General features: G+C 39.1%; 1 protein-coding gene across 2 annotated transcripts in view; it reads right to left on the bottom strand.

Moving 5' to 3' along the window:
• Positions 1-13,266, bottom strand: part of CDH6 (cadherin 6) — a 121,143-nt gene extending 107,877 nt beyond the window's left edge. The window contains exon 1 of one of the 2 annotated variants that reach the window (XM_081133469.1): positions 13,085-13,266. The gene's annotated coding sequence lies outside the window, so the exon portion shown is untranslated. The remainder of the gene's footprint in view (positions 1-13,084) is intronic. The other variant, XM_081133468.1, reaches the window with a different exon arrangement.
• Positions 13,267-14,773: the final 1,507 nt, after the last annotated feature.

Genomic DNA, 14,773 nt, shown 5'->3' with positions numbered 1-14,773 from the left:
GTTAATGTGAGATGTTACTGATTGAAAGTGTTAAAGGAATGGTGCAGAGGCAGACAAACAATGTTGGGAATCACTTTTCTAATATTTCTGAACTCAGTTCCTACTTTTTCTTGGAAGTAGAAAATTTCCAGAATGTACCATGGTACCTATTTTAGTCTAGGAAGTTTGCTTATATAAAAGAAGCTAACTTCTATTGATTGGTAAGTTTAAAATTCTCTGTGTACCTTTGACTTCAGGCTAATGGATATCATATAAATAAGGGAAGTATAAAGAACGTCACCTAAACTTCTCCACTTATTTCACAACCTTACAAAACATCTGGCATACTCTGGTGAGCTGAACTGCATATTTCATTGCCAAACAGTATTCATGAAGACCCTATTACAAGCATGGACTGCCACTTAAAGAATAAAACAGGACTACATAATCAGTTGAATTTAATTCAGTCTATTTTCTATAGCCATGTTCAAGGTTATAACAAGGTATATAGAATCTGGCATTATACTTCCTATAGAACCTCAAGAAACATTTCCAGGGTAGGAATTTGAGGGAAAATGATTTTGTTCATAAAACATGTACATAAGAGTATCCATAGATTTTTTTGTAGATTCAGTTTGATGTAGTTCTGTGGGGGGTAAATAAATCAAGAGATAACTAAGCTTTATCATACTAGTTGACACCCAAGAGATAAAATATACAGCCTCAGTTTTCAACCTTAACATATAAATAAAAACTGTAAACAATTCTATGCTGTGGAGTGACCAAAGAAATATCGACTTTTCAATAAGGAAATAACTAAAGAAATTAAAGTATTACATGAGGAGACCCACTAGTTATAGCATCTATAATAACCCTATTTCAGATATTTCGCCAAAGTCACCAAGGCCATCCTGGGGATATCTGTTGGGTATACCCCTTTGGTCTCGACAGTCTAGGAGGCTGGCACCAACTTTCTTAAGTGTATTCCCACAATGTGTCCAAAGGAAATCCAATTACAAGAAAAGAAAATTAACATCCAACATGAATAATGTAAAAGTATATAAATGTAGTCCAGGATTTAAAAATGATCACTCTCCACTTGTTCTTTCAACAAACATCTAGTGTGTTCTTGCCGTTTGTCAAATCAGTGCTATGTCTTAGTGGTAAAAGTAAGACCTAGAGGCCTCATTCTCTAGATGCTTCCAGTGTGATAGGAGAGACCTAGATAATATAGAGACTTGTAAATATGTATTTACAGTTGCACTGAGGCTATTATAGTATCATGCAGGATAGGTAAGTGGAGGTAAGGAAAAGCTTCCCGGAGAAACAGGTTCCTGATCTTTTTCCTAAAGATCCAATAAGATTTGGCCTGGTGAAGATAAGTTGGGACACTAGAGGTAAGTAACCAGAACAGCTGAATATTTGTATTAAGTTTCAGTGTCAACACACTAAACTCTAGATTTAGCAATGGTGGATCCTAATCTATTTCATGACTAAAAGACTCAATTCTGACAGAATATGTTTATTCTCTGAATAATTTCTAAAGTGGCAGCTCCTAACAGTCACATTTAAAATTAAATGCATACTGGAACCAACCTGACCTCAAAGCATGCCAGCATCCATGGCACCCAACACAATGCCTTGCACAAAAGTGTTCATTAAATGGTTATTGAATTGAAATCCTGTTGCCTAAATCCTAAATTTCAGCTAGTCTTTTTGTATAAAAATATTTCTTGCTGAAATATTTTTCTCCTGATCAATATATGTAAAGCTGTATGCTGTATGGCAGACTCATTGAGGTTGTAGTGGTTAGTAAAATAGACACTATGGAAATATTTTGGAACATATATTCAAAAATAAAACTCTTAATAAGCTTTTGGTAGTGAAGAGGGATATGGTGGTTCTTTTTAAGTTGGGGCAGGAGGTCAAAAGCCAAACCTGAAAATGTATAGAGACCCTACAAGTCACGATGTAACCTGAAACGAAAGGCTAATTTCTGTATTCCTGTAAGATGTAAGTGTGGGGATAAGACTAAATATAATCAACTCTGAATGTCCTATTATTATACACAAAGCTAGTATTATTGGCCCATTATTAATAGAACCTGCATTCTAGTGATGCTGTCTTCCTTCACTTTGTTTTCAAGTTCTGGCTTTGTGCTTAGGAAATCCATTACTCTTCCAAAGATTGTAAACATACATTTACTTAATTATCAACTAGTAAAGTTACAGTTTAATTTTGTACTCTTAAATCTTTAGTGCATTTGGGATTTATCTTCTGTTTTCCCCCAATTGTAAGTATACGCTTGTCTTGCCATCCACTGTCTGTCCAGCACTGGGCACAGGAGGCCCTCGATAAATATTATAGAATGAACAAATTAATGAATAATGAATCTGAACCTTTAGACTCTCTCATGCCAGGTTCCACTTGGGATCAACAGCAAGTGATTGCAAGACTGACTCAAAGCAAAGAGCCAGACCTAAACCTGAAAGGCTTTTGTGAGGCTGATATCTGCTGCTTTGGGGTATCATTAATTGATCTATTATTATGTGACTATACTGATAAATTCATTGAGGGATGAAAGGAAAGATGTATTTTCTCTTTTTCTTTCTAATTGTTTTTCTGAGTCCTGAGAAATGTGTGCATTGCATGTGTTGTGTATATATATCTTCGTACATCATGGCATTTTTGATTTGACACACATTTGAATCTTTCATCTATCTGAGTATATACATATATATCCATACAGAAATAATAAGCATAAAAGATGTAAGCATTTAATAGTTAAGAGCATGGGCTATCAAGACTGCCAAGATTTAATTTTAGTTCTGACAAGTACTAGCTGTGTGACCTTGGGCAAGTTGCTTAACTACGCTGACCCTAGTTTTGTCTTTAAAAGTGGGAAGGTAGACAGTATTTACTTCAGAGCATTGTTGTAAACATTAAGTTCACATAAAACAATTAGCATAGTGTCTGAAATAGCATAAGTACTCTCTAAGGGTTAGTTTCTATTATCCGATTCAGTTTTCCCAATAATCTTATTTTTGTGCAAGTAACAGATTCAAAATATCTGAAAAAGAACATATAGGATTATTTGAATGAGAGGTTGAAAAACTCAGCAAAAAGCAATTGCTTTATTTATCATAGAAAATGTATAATAATATCCATGGGTCCTAAAACTGTAAAAGAAAACAGTCTCAGAAAAAACAGTATTTAAATTCTAAAAAATATATTGAAAGTATAAACTCAGAGGCACATCCTGTTTCCAAACACAAATTAAGAATTAAAAAATCAAAATGACAGACTTCTGCTAATCTGCTTAGGAAGGCATAAATTGTTAATCAGGCCCTGGGCAACATTGTTTAATACCAAGTTTAATAAAAAGCCTGCCTAGAGGAAGGAGAGGTCTGGTGGCCTGATTTTGAAAGCTGGGCAGCTCTATTTGCATGCACAGTCCCTATAGCTCTCAGGACACCATTGATAAGGTTTCCTTGGAAATTGGCTCCTTTAAAAGGAGTCAGATTTATTAAAAAATTACTAGCATGGGATAGAAAAGTTATATTTTTTCACTGGTATGAATGAACTTGAAAAAAGAAATAAGTTGAAAACATTTAAGAGGATCATTTGCAACTTGTATGAGAATTTCACCCAGTAAGCATTTATTGAATCCACCCTCTGTGCTTACATTTGCTAGTGATGCCTTTACCTTAAAACTGTGATCTCAAAATGGAGAAGTGATGTTTTAAAGCCATTTTCTCCCCAACCTGGAGTTATCTACTTCATAAGGCATCTTACATCAGGTGGGCTTTTGCTGGGCAGAGGATCAAATAAGGCATTTTCTAGAAATCCTGGTATCATTTTTAGGAACATCTGTCAATTAGGTAAAACCTAAATTGGAAAGTATTTGACTAGTACAACATCTTCTGAGTAGTTGGGGGCTCGTGGCTGCTTCTTTGTATTGTTGAGTTTAACATGAAGCCCAAATTTCAGTCCTTGCTTGAAAGTCTTTCTTCATAACACCATGGATAATAGTGCATATTTCTCAATTACAAAGCAGGACGGGTTTGGCTCTCGTTTTCTGTGATTGGTTTCTCTAACCAGCCATGATGAAAAGATTGTCATAAGGAGGAAAAAGAAAAAAAATAAACCATTTAATAATTCATTTTAATTTAGTGACAAACTGGGGAGAAAACATGTGTTCTATTATGTTCAGAACAGCCCGGGTGCAAAGCAAACTTCTCATACTTCAGTGCCCAGTTAATCCAGCACAGGGTTTCAATAATTCCTTCTCCCTCTGTCCACTACATAAAACCTTTCATTATATCACATTAAAGTTAGTCGCTTGAGAGCATTTTACTCTTATGTAGCTTTCAACTTCATATTTTAAATACATTAGCTGTCCTATTAACATTCTCTTTGAGAAAGTGGTTATTCACATGATCTCTACATATTTTGCAGTGTCCCTTCTTCTATTATGGTCATCTCTTTAATTTTTTTTAGAACACAAAGCACATACGCATTTAAATTCAAGGGGGGAACATTTTAAAGGAAAACAAACCATGTTACCATTTGGAAAGATATTGTGGAACATGGTATCTGAGAATTAAAAGCAAACTTAAGAAAGAAAAGGAAGTATCATGAGAAAAAAATTTTAAATGTGGGGCATATATTTGGCATGTCTGCACTTATTTCAAAGGCAATTTACTTGCAGGTAAATGTACATTGAATGCAGAAATTATTGCAGAGCTGATACTTTCTGGATCTGGAGGTTTGGGACTACCTCCTTTTGATGCTACTAATCAGTAAGTGACCCCTTGAGATCTGTCCCAAACATCTATTTTTTTGATAAAAAGGGAGATGTGAGTCAGAAAAGGAGTGACTGTGGCACTGATGTTTATTATAAGGCCTCCCTCATAGAATTAATTCTTTAGGAAGCACCAACAAAATCCCAACTACATACTTTTAAACAAGGAGTTTAATTTGAGAGTAATTGCTGGGAAATACAGTAGCTTGACTTGGTTCAATTTAGGATTCGGCAATAATAAAACAGGCTGGGTGGATTTTACCATTTTGCATTGGTGATTACTTAGTCTGACCACATCGGTTTGATCTGTGTTAAATTAAAACCTGTTGCTAGGAAGAGCTTAGAATATTTTACTTGAATGTGAAATTGGGCAGTTTCAAACATTTTATAAAATGGATGATAGTAGATTAATGAAACTCTCTTTTTTTAAAAATCTTGCAAAGGAGGTTTAAGCTTTGTAGCTAAAAATATGATGAGCTCATTTTCATGATTGAAATCTAGACAATATGCTAGAAGGCAATTGCTATTTGAAGTAAAAAATGCATACCTTAAAATACAAATCAACACCGTAGAAAATTTGTCCACAGTTATATGAAGTTCACTTTTAGGGGAAAAAACATCCCTTTTACAATGTGTATGGTTAAGTTTAGCTGAGTTTTCTTTAACTTATCAAGATAGATATATGTAAATTTAAAATGTTTTGATTTTTACTGAATAATCCACTTTGTAATCAAGTGGGCATGTTCGTTGTTCATTACACATTCTAGCCATGAGCTTGGCAAAGCACATTTTTATAGGACTTGTCAGTATAGGCAAAAATTGTATTAGTATTACAACCATTATTATTATTATTTATAAGGTTTAATTAAGGGATCCAAAGATACCTGTTGATTGAATGACTTTAGTTTTTCACTTTGGCTGTTTTCAATGTTATTATAATTCCCCTTTAATTTCCATTCATCCAAATAAGGAAGAGAGAGAACCAGGTCAGTAATTTTTTATCATGAAGTCATTCATTATCTAACCCAGCGGTCCTCAGACTTTTGGATTTCATGGGTTTTTGTTTTTCGGGTTTTTTTAGTTGTTTTTAAGGGAGGAGGTTGACATTGGGTTGCTTGCCAGATTTCAGTTTTGTTAATCTGTTCATACCCTTTCATGAAAGAATTGATATATCAACTCCAAAGAAGTTGGTAAGGACACTCCTTGAATCCTTTAAATTTACTGAACAGATTTATGAAAACACTCAATAGGTTGTCATCATTTTCCATGTCTGACAACTCACCAATAAACCATTTTGTTTTTTCGGAGATGGACTCATGAGTTTGGCGAGCCTGGAGATTCACTGATTTAGCTAAGGCTCAATCAAAACTGCCATCAGGCCATTACAAGTAAAACAAAAACCTAAATTTTATCATGTGTCCCTGTAGTACTGGTCAGAATTTCAAAGGACAGTTTTAATTATTCTTTGCAACAGGAGCTTTACAAAATGGTATGGACACATGGAATTCCTAATGAGGCCTAAATATTTATTTTCTCTGGAAGTTTCCATGTGCACTCCTTCACAGCATATTTATAAATAACAATATCATAGATTTAAACTTTCTCTTTAGTTTTTTTTTTTTTTTTTTTTTTAATATATCTTTATTTATTTCAGAGAGAGGAAAGGAGAGGGAGAGAGAGAGATAGAAACATCAATGATGAGAGAGTCATTGATTGAGCCTACAACCCGGGCATGTGCCCTGACTGGGAATCGAACCCCGATTGCCTGGATCCTAGGTTGATGCTCAACCGCTGAGCCATGCCCGGCCGGGCTTCTCTTTAGTTTTTAATGTCAGAATTAAGTGGGGATGGTAAAAAGCAATAACACTCAACAAGTAGAAGTTAAGTTGCAGGAGAGACAAAAGGAACAAAATGTATCTAGTGTATCCATGGACAAGTTACTCCATCTCTCTGGTCATCAGGTACCTTGGATGTAAGGGAGGGGTACTGGGCACAGTCATCTCTAAGCTCCTTTGTGTCTCACATTCTCTGATTATACTTCTAATTTTCTAACTGTCTTGAAGGCTGGATTAACTACATGACTTTTTGAATGGTGGCAATAGAAAGAATAGAGGTCAATGAAAATAGCCCATCAATGTCCACCATATATATTATTGTATTCAGAGGATCCCTCCTTCATCTTTTCCTCCTTCCCTCCCTCTTTCCTTCCTTCCTTTTATTTTGTGGGTGAAATTTTACTTGGTAAAGAAATAATTCAGAACAAATACTGAACTACGATAGTAATGAAATAACAAAGTTGTGGTTATAAAGGAAGAAAATAATTATTTTTATCCATCAGATAAGGGTGAAATCAATAGTCTTACTCAGCTCTACCCACAGCCCCGCATACTCTGCACAGTGAATACGCCAATGCACTGAGAGCGCGGACACCCTCAGGGGCCGTGAGGTTGGGATGCCCCTTGTCAAGGAATTGAATAGCTGTCATTCTTAGCTACCTTTGTGAAGTGCCCCCTCCAACATGAGGCTCTCTTTGAAGGCAGGAGAAGATAATTTATTCTCTTATAAAAGTACCATTATTATGCTCAAATGGCCCACAAAATCCTTTTTACTACAATTATAAACTCTAATGCATACTTGCAAATGGTTTTTCAAAAATGAATCACCTACAAACATTTCCTCAGCCTTAAAATCTGCATTGCTCTGGTCAAAATAATCGAATCATTCCCATGCCCTCTGCTGCTCTGTGTTTCTCATAGAGTCACAGTTTTGCTTCTAAGATATCACAAGTGTTAGTTAACTGCACATTCATTAAGTGCTTGGCTCAAACAGAAATTCCCTGGAAATTCAAACCAAAAAAGAGCTAAATAAAGAGGTTACAAGTATAACATTTTCCTTTGGCCTATTGAGTAATTATTACTATCTGGAATGCACGTAAAATACTTAGAGCAGTGTGTGACACATGGAAAGGCTCAGTAAAGCTTAATTTATTAGTATGTACTTTGTAATTATAGTCATCATTATTTGGGTATATAAACATTCTGAGCCCATTGGTCACTATTTTTTTATTATCAGGTGGGTGGGCTGTCATCATGATATACCACATACAGGATTCAGATGGGTGACCTATTTCGTCTGTATCGCTATTGTATACTTTGGGTTGCAGGTGTCCAAAGGGCATACGGTATATCCATTTAGCTTGCAGGACAATAAAGATAATGGAAGGGAAAGAGTTCATTTTCTTCAAAGCACTAAGAAAATACCTTTCTTTGATTCTCATGAGAGTTCAGACCACTTTTTAAAAAACATACTCCTCTGTGATTTTATGATCCATGCAGGACCACTTCCTTTAGATGGCCATTTTTTAAAGGATAATTTTCAAATTTTAATTCTGTGGTAGAATGTTCATAAACATGTGGCAACATGTTTATGAACCTGTTAATGTTGTAATTATGTTTATAAAGTTGTATTTAATTGCAGCAGTATTTATAAAGTAGAAAACGCAGCCTGTATAAAAATGGCAGTTTTGATTCTATTTCTATTCTTATGTTTCCCTCATATGTAAAAATTCACCTCCTTATCTCTCTTCATTTTGCTCACTTGGACACCTCAATTTAGTTTTTTCTTGCTGTTTTCTATTCCTATGACTTATTACGTCTCCTGAACATCTTTTTGGGTGATCTACCAGTTTGGGAAATTATAGAAAGAGAAAATCATAGTGCTCTTTCAAGTGATAAAACGTGAAGATAAACCCTCCTCTGTTCTGTGTTGGCTGGCGTCATAGTCCTCACCTTCATAACTTGTTCTGCTCTATAAGAGAGCGCTGCGTATTGTAGGAAAAGCTTGGGACCCATGCTGCCCGTTTATACTGCACATCAAATTTAATAGTAACATTCTGGCTTTAATTAAACTCTCCCTCTTGTAAATCCCAGCAAGTTGATCTGATTAATAGAGAAAATGAGCACCCAACACTGTTAGTGTAAAGATATTAAACAGATGAAACAAGGTAAAATAATTTCTAGTGATCTGTGAGAATGGGGGGCACAGTACCCTCTGCGTGTGCATCTACTGTACATTTATGCACGTGTGCTCGGAGGTTCATTCTTCAGTAAGTTTTCTTTGTTGGAAGAATTAACATTTCCTGGATAGTTCAGTCTTGAACAGTTAGAGTACTGGCTGTGTCTGGTCCCCTCTGACCCAGCCATTTTGGCTTAAAGGGCTTTATTCCATTTTACTTCTGTAGTAAATGAAGGTGCATCACCTTTTCGAAGGGTTATTTGCACCTGTCCCCTCTTACCTACCTATCTTCTTACTTTGTGAACGATGAGGTTACAAAGACCATGTGCATTGGACTCTGGAGTTAATTAGGGAGAACCTGAAGTTTCTCATGTGACTGCTTTGAAAAAGGGAGTAATCCTAGGAATAGGAACTTTAAAAAATGTAGGCCAGTTAATCTTCATAAGAGGAAAGCTCAAACAAAGGTATTTCTGTTCAGATCCAGGAAAGTGCCTCAACCTCTCATCTGTCTTCAAAATGGAATAAAAATCCCAACGGAGGGAAAAAAAGGAAACGAAAAAAAAAATCAACCCAAGCCCTATATTTTTATATTTCTTCTCTAATTCGGTTGGAACAGTGCAACAGCTAGGTGCTCTGTGTGTGTTTTTTCTTTTGTTCAGCAATTTCTCTATTAGCTTAATGTTCTGGAGTCTTTGTATTTAGAATCATTATTCAGAAAAAGAATTTAAACCAGAGAAGGTTTGATTATCTACATTTTCACCTTTTTGTGAAGCAAGGTGAGCTCAGCAGCTAGGCTGAAACACTATTAAAAAATGCAATTCAGACTGGGGCACTGTTTGTTATTTTTATAAGCAAGACCCTAATTCTGATCGACCCCAAAGAATGGGCTGCCATGACTAAGAAAGCAGCATAAGGCGACTGGTTCTGCAGATGTTATCTTGTTTGGAACACATTTCAAACTTGAGAACAGATTTTTAAATTGGGAGTTGAAACCTGTGGACTGTCAGCAGAAGAGGCTGATTCACTCCCATGGAACTTATCTTACTTTAAGTTACTGAGTTTTTAAAGAAGTAGGTGACCTAAAATGTGTTGTAATGTATCAAAGAGAGAAATAAAAAACACCTTCCAGAATAAGGGTGACATATTTATTGAAACGCCTTTTGGACTTTTAATGTGTCCTTATTTGAATGGGGGCTTCTTTAAATTGGAAGCCTCTAGTTTCATGTAACTTGTGACTGTTCATGGATCTCTGAAAGGTTAATGAATTTTTTTCTTAAAATAATTCTTTAGTGGTGGGGGTTCTTCATGTGGAACTTTATGAGTTACAGCTTTAGTGCCATTATTATTATTATTTGGTAAATTTGAATAAAGCAAGTACAGTCTTGACAAGGTCAGAAAAATCTTATGTTGATGATGATAAATTCCTTATTAATTGTCCATTGCTTTTATAAGTTATCAAAAGTCTGGATACCCCAAAACTGTGCAAATACTCTTGAATTCCTTAAATCAGAGGAGCTACACAAGTGATACCAATGATGATGATTTTGACCTGGCTTGAATGTCAAGGTAGTATTTGTAGAATACTAACTCGTCTATGAAGAAAAAGCTCTTATGTGCTTATGATCTTAGATAACAAAATCTGTGATGCAGCCTAACTACAGGGAGAAATGCATGGAGCGACCCACTAGAGGTCCCTTCCAACTAAAAAAAGTTTCTGTCGTTCAAGAGTAAGTTCCCTTAGTAAGTTGGCATTTGCGACTGCAGAGCAAGTAAGGGCCAGAAGGGGGGACCACACGTTTAGTTTCGCTCCTTAGGAAGATACAAGGTTTATTCAGAGTATTTGTCACATTTGATCTCTTTTTTATCCCCATGTGGGAATCACTCAGTTAGCTCTACTTAGATATTCAGAACTTGTTCCTACTTATCGGTGCATTTGCAGTAAGGAAATGTCCTTTGATGCCCTGGAATGATAGTTGTGCTTTCTAGAAATTTTAGTTGTTTCAACTATCTCAGAGCAGTATTTTGCAAGATATATATATATTTTTTCATAAAAAGAGTGCCTCAGAGAAGTTTTTACTTGCACAGCTGATGGAAGTGGTGGGTGGAAGAGGTAAAGTACATGTTTTCTGATAGTAGGCAACTCGGTAGAAAATGATTTTGTTTCTATATATTATCTTTGCAGAGTTAGCATTAAGAAATGTAATTGCAATAAATTGATGTAAAAGCCAGATAGTAAAGGGACTAAAAGTCCCTGTAGAGACACCAGTCTGTCACTTATAATGGCAGTGAAAGATAATTGTAGACAAGTACAGTAGAACTAAACCATTGCTATTTTCCTTCAAAAATGTGCTGCTGCCTCTCATGTTTTTCTGAAGAAATTGGTTACTTCCTCTGCTTCAAAAGTATGCCATGAACTATCAAAATAGGTAGAAAAAGATCTGCCTTTTATTTCCCCCAAATACCTATTTAATTAGAACACACCAAAGAGCAAAAGTAGCTGAGATACAGTCATGGGTGGTTGTATTTTTCCAGTATACTGTTGGGTTTCTTTTAAGTTTTGGAGCTCTGACTTGAAAATCTGGCCTCTGGATAAACTCTGCCCTTTCCTTATAACACAGTGAAGACGTCTGCAGGTCCTATCCCCTTCCTTCACACAGCTTGTTTTCCGGCTCCCTCAAGTAGCAAACACGGAGCCATGCGAGTGCTGTTACACAGCAGAGGATCCTCAAGCCAAACTGGGAGAGATGTATTTTCCTAAAGTAGGATCCTAAAGGTTTTCCTTTTCAGGTAAAGGCGTCAGCAAGAAAAGAAGGGAAATAAGCAATCCCTGCCCACCATCTGTATAAGCATAGCTGTTGTTCATTCTCTGAAGAGTTGTGCACTGGCTAGGTATGTCCCTGTGCCGTTTCCAGCACAGGGAGGAGTTTGCACCTCCTGGATAATAGTCACTCAGAAAGAGCGTATTTTGCATGTGCACCCCTCCAGAGCAGCCGTACATGTGTGTGCACGCCAGCCACTCCAGCAGCATCCCCCCAGGAAAAAACCCTTCTTTCCCACACTATGTGCTTCGGTAAGTGAAAGTGAAGACTGGACAAGACCTGGGCCTGATACACTGCTCTAGTGTGAATATCGTAATTAAAATGTCTATAAAAAAGAAAGAGGGAGAGAGAAATGTGTGGCTATTGAGGTGATTAAACTTCTTGGTTCTCCACTGTTCTCAGTAGTTAACTCAGGTGAACAGCCCCTTGCACTCACAGAGACCTGCATATAACTCCCCATAAAATATGGATTTTATTGCAGCAGTGACACCACTTCTCAGCACCACGCTGACCTCTCCAGCATCTCCCATCTTAAAATCTCCGGTAACTTGGCAGAAGAACTACAGAAGTGACCCCAGCTCTGCCGCTGCTGCAGTACAACACTGTAACGTCCCTTGCATTAAATCCCTGGGTGAACAAACACGCAGGGCTCCACTCTTCCTGCATCGGACACCTAACGCAGGCGCCCGCACTCGGTCTGCTCTTCACCCAGATGGGGAGGGGTATACCCCAGATTTGTGCCTGCCCAGCCGTGGGAGCACGAGCGAGCTGCTTTTCCACATGACTTTTCCCTGGACAGCGTGCTCCATTTTCAGAGTCCAGTGTTGGACTTTTCTTGCAACCTAAGCGTTTCTGTCCGAACGAGCAAGCCAACAGTTTTCTTTAGTTCCTTCTCTGGGCCAAACCATCTCTTTAGCTTAAGTTTACCCTATTGGGAGCATTCAGGAGTTTTCAAGCTACCTGATTTTCTGCCTTACTCCAAAGCCAAGAAACGCAACTCAGCCAAAGCAGCCCCAGCACAGACCCTTTCGATGCGGGCAGGTGGAAATAAATAAAGCCCCGAGCGGCGCGGCGGGTCCTGCACGCACCGGCGCCCCCGGTAACTGACCGGCGAACTTTGCCAATGCCCGGCTCCCCTGGAAGCTCTGCCCGGGGATAGAGAGGCAGCGGGTCCTCCCGCAGCCCGTTACTCACGCCCCTCCAGCCCCAGGCGGGGCGGTCTTACCCGAGGCAGAGGAGCGGCGCCCGGCTCCGGGCAGCGGCGCGGGTCCTGGGCAGCGGCAGCAGCCGCCCGGCAGCCGGACCGTGTGCCCGCCGACCCCGCTGGCAGGCTGAGCACCCCTCCCAGCCGCGGCGTGCGGCGCCGGGCGGAGAGGGCTCTCCTTCTGATTGGCTTCCATCAAAGCTATAGAATTAAGAAACAGAAAAGGCGAGCACAGCCGCCGCCGCCGCCGGAGACCGAACCCACCTCGGCTCGCCTTCCCGCGCCGGGGACCGCGACCCGCCTGCTCCTGCCGCCGCGCTCCGGCTCTGCGGGTCTCGCTGCCGTCCTCGCTGCCGCGCTGGAACTGCGGCTCTCGGGCTGGGAAGGTTATGGGCTCGGCGGAGCCGGCTGCTGTGGGCACACACTGATTTGCAAGTGAATGAAGTGGGAGGGAGCAAAGAGAGGAGGACTTTGTTAGGGAGGCCCAGTGCCTGCCCCCACCCACCCCCTCCCCTCGACAGAATGACTCCCTGTGTTTGAAGTCCTGAGCAATTCGCTCCCTGTAGCACTCCCTCAGTCCAGGCTTTCCTTTCTTTTTCTGTCTTATTTTTTTTGGGTTAAAACAGACTCAGAACTTATGTGATTCTGTCTCTTCCCTCCTTTATACTAACAACGCACCCTGTGCGAATAGCAGCAAGGGTCTACTGTTTTTGTGTGTGTTTTTACCGACTGAGCAATTACAATTCCCAGGGACACTGCCTCCTCCGCTGTCAATTGGCCAGCTTCATGTTATAGCACGCAGAACATGCACACGTATAAAACAAACCCGGTCTCCCGAGCGAACAGTAGAGAACAGTACCAGTGGCTTTTCTTTACAACATAACCAGGCGTCCTTCAGACGCGAGCAGACATAGATTCAGAGGAGTCTTTCCTTCTCTCCTGCCGGGAAGACAGGTTTTTACATAGTCCTATGCTCTTTGTTGCTCTTTCAGAGCCAGTGACCACGGGGTGTTGTAGCATGAAGCCATGCTGCCCTGGGTGTGCAGAAACACGTGAAACCCAAACCCTTCAGGCTCACCATGACTTGCTGCGCTGATTCCACCTTTCTAAGTGAGTTGATACAAGGATACAAAAAGCCTTGTAGAAGAGGGGTGTGTAATGACATTCAAGGTCTACTGAACCGGTTTAGGATCTTTCAGGAAAGTTCCTGAAGTAGGATAACCTCCAAATTAAATTCTCTGGAGAACATAGTTTGTAATTTCTAATATTAGGGAACTCAGCTGCAAAAAATCTTAAGCATGTCAAGGTATTATTAAATGAGAGTAATGGTTTTCTGCATAGGAGATGTAGACATGATGGAGCCAGGCACTGTTGGATTAGGAAAATTAAATCTAATTACCACAGTGATTGCACCCGGGGCAGCAGCATCCCAAACCAGCTGTTCGCCTGGGCTGTAAGTTCACGAGGAAGTGTCCAGTGCATGGTGCTCTAAACGAAACCCAGGCCACTTTGGCCTCTGAGTGGTTAAATTGGTTGGAGGTTGGTCTCCTTCCCAGCTGAGCTTTTACTAGAAAATCTTTTGTTTCTCCAATAGAAGTTCAGGCATTTAAATAAAGCCCAAATCAAAGTATTTCCTCTAGGCAGTCAGTGCTTCAAAGAAGTGTGCATGGAATGGTTTAGCACAGATGTTCCACACATGGAAGATGGAAGGACACTTTGAGTTACTGTCTTGAAAAGATCTTCCCGTAATGAAGAGTTGCCACCAACTTGTGAAAAGAGGCTGATCATTTTTTTTTTTTATACAGCTCTTTAAACTTTTGTGGAGACAGAATAGGCAGAATAAAGGTGATTTTCATTGATAGTCCGTTCCTCAGATGATGAATTTCTTATACATTTAATTGGAAATACTGGAGCCTTAAGTTTGTGTAGTTTTTTTTACCACTTACAGCGTAC

The sequence above is a fragment of the Miniopterus schreibersii genome, assembly GCF_964146895.1.
Source record: "Miniopterus schreibersii genome assembly, chromosome: 3".
In the NCBI taxonomy this organism is placed as follows: domain Eukaryota; kingdom Metazoa; phylum Chordata; class Mammalia; order Chiroptera; family Miniopteridae; genus Miniopterus; species Miniopterus schreibersii.
This window is presented reverse-complemented; position numbering and strand designations above follow the sequence as displayed.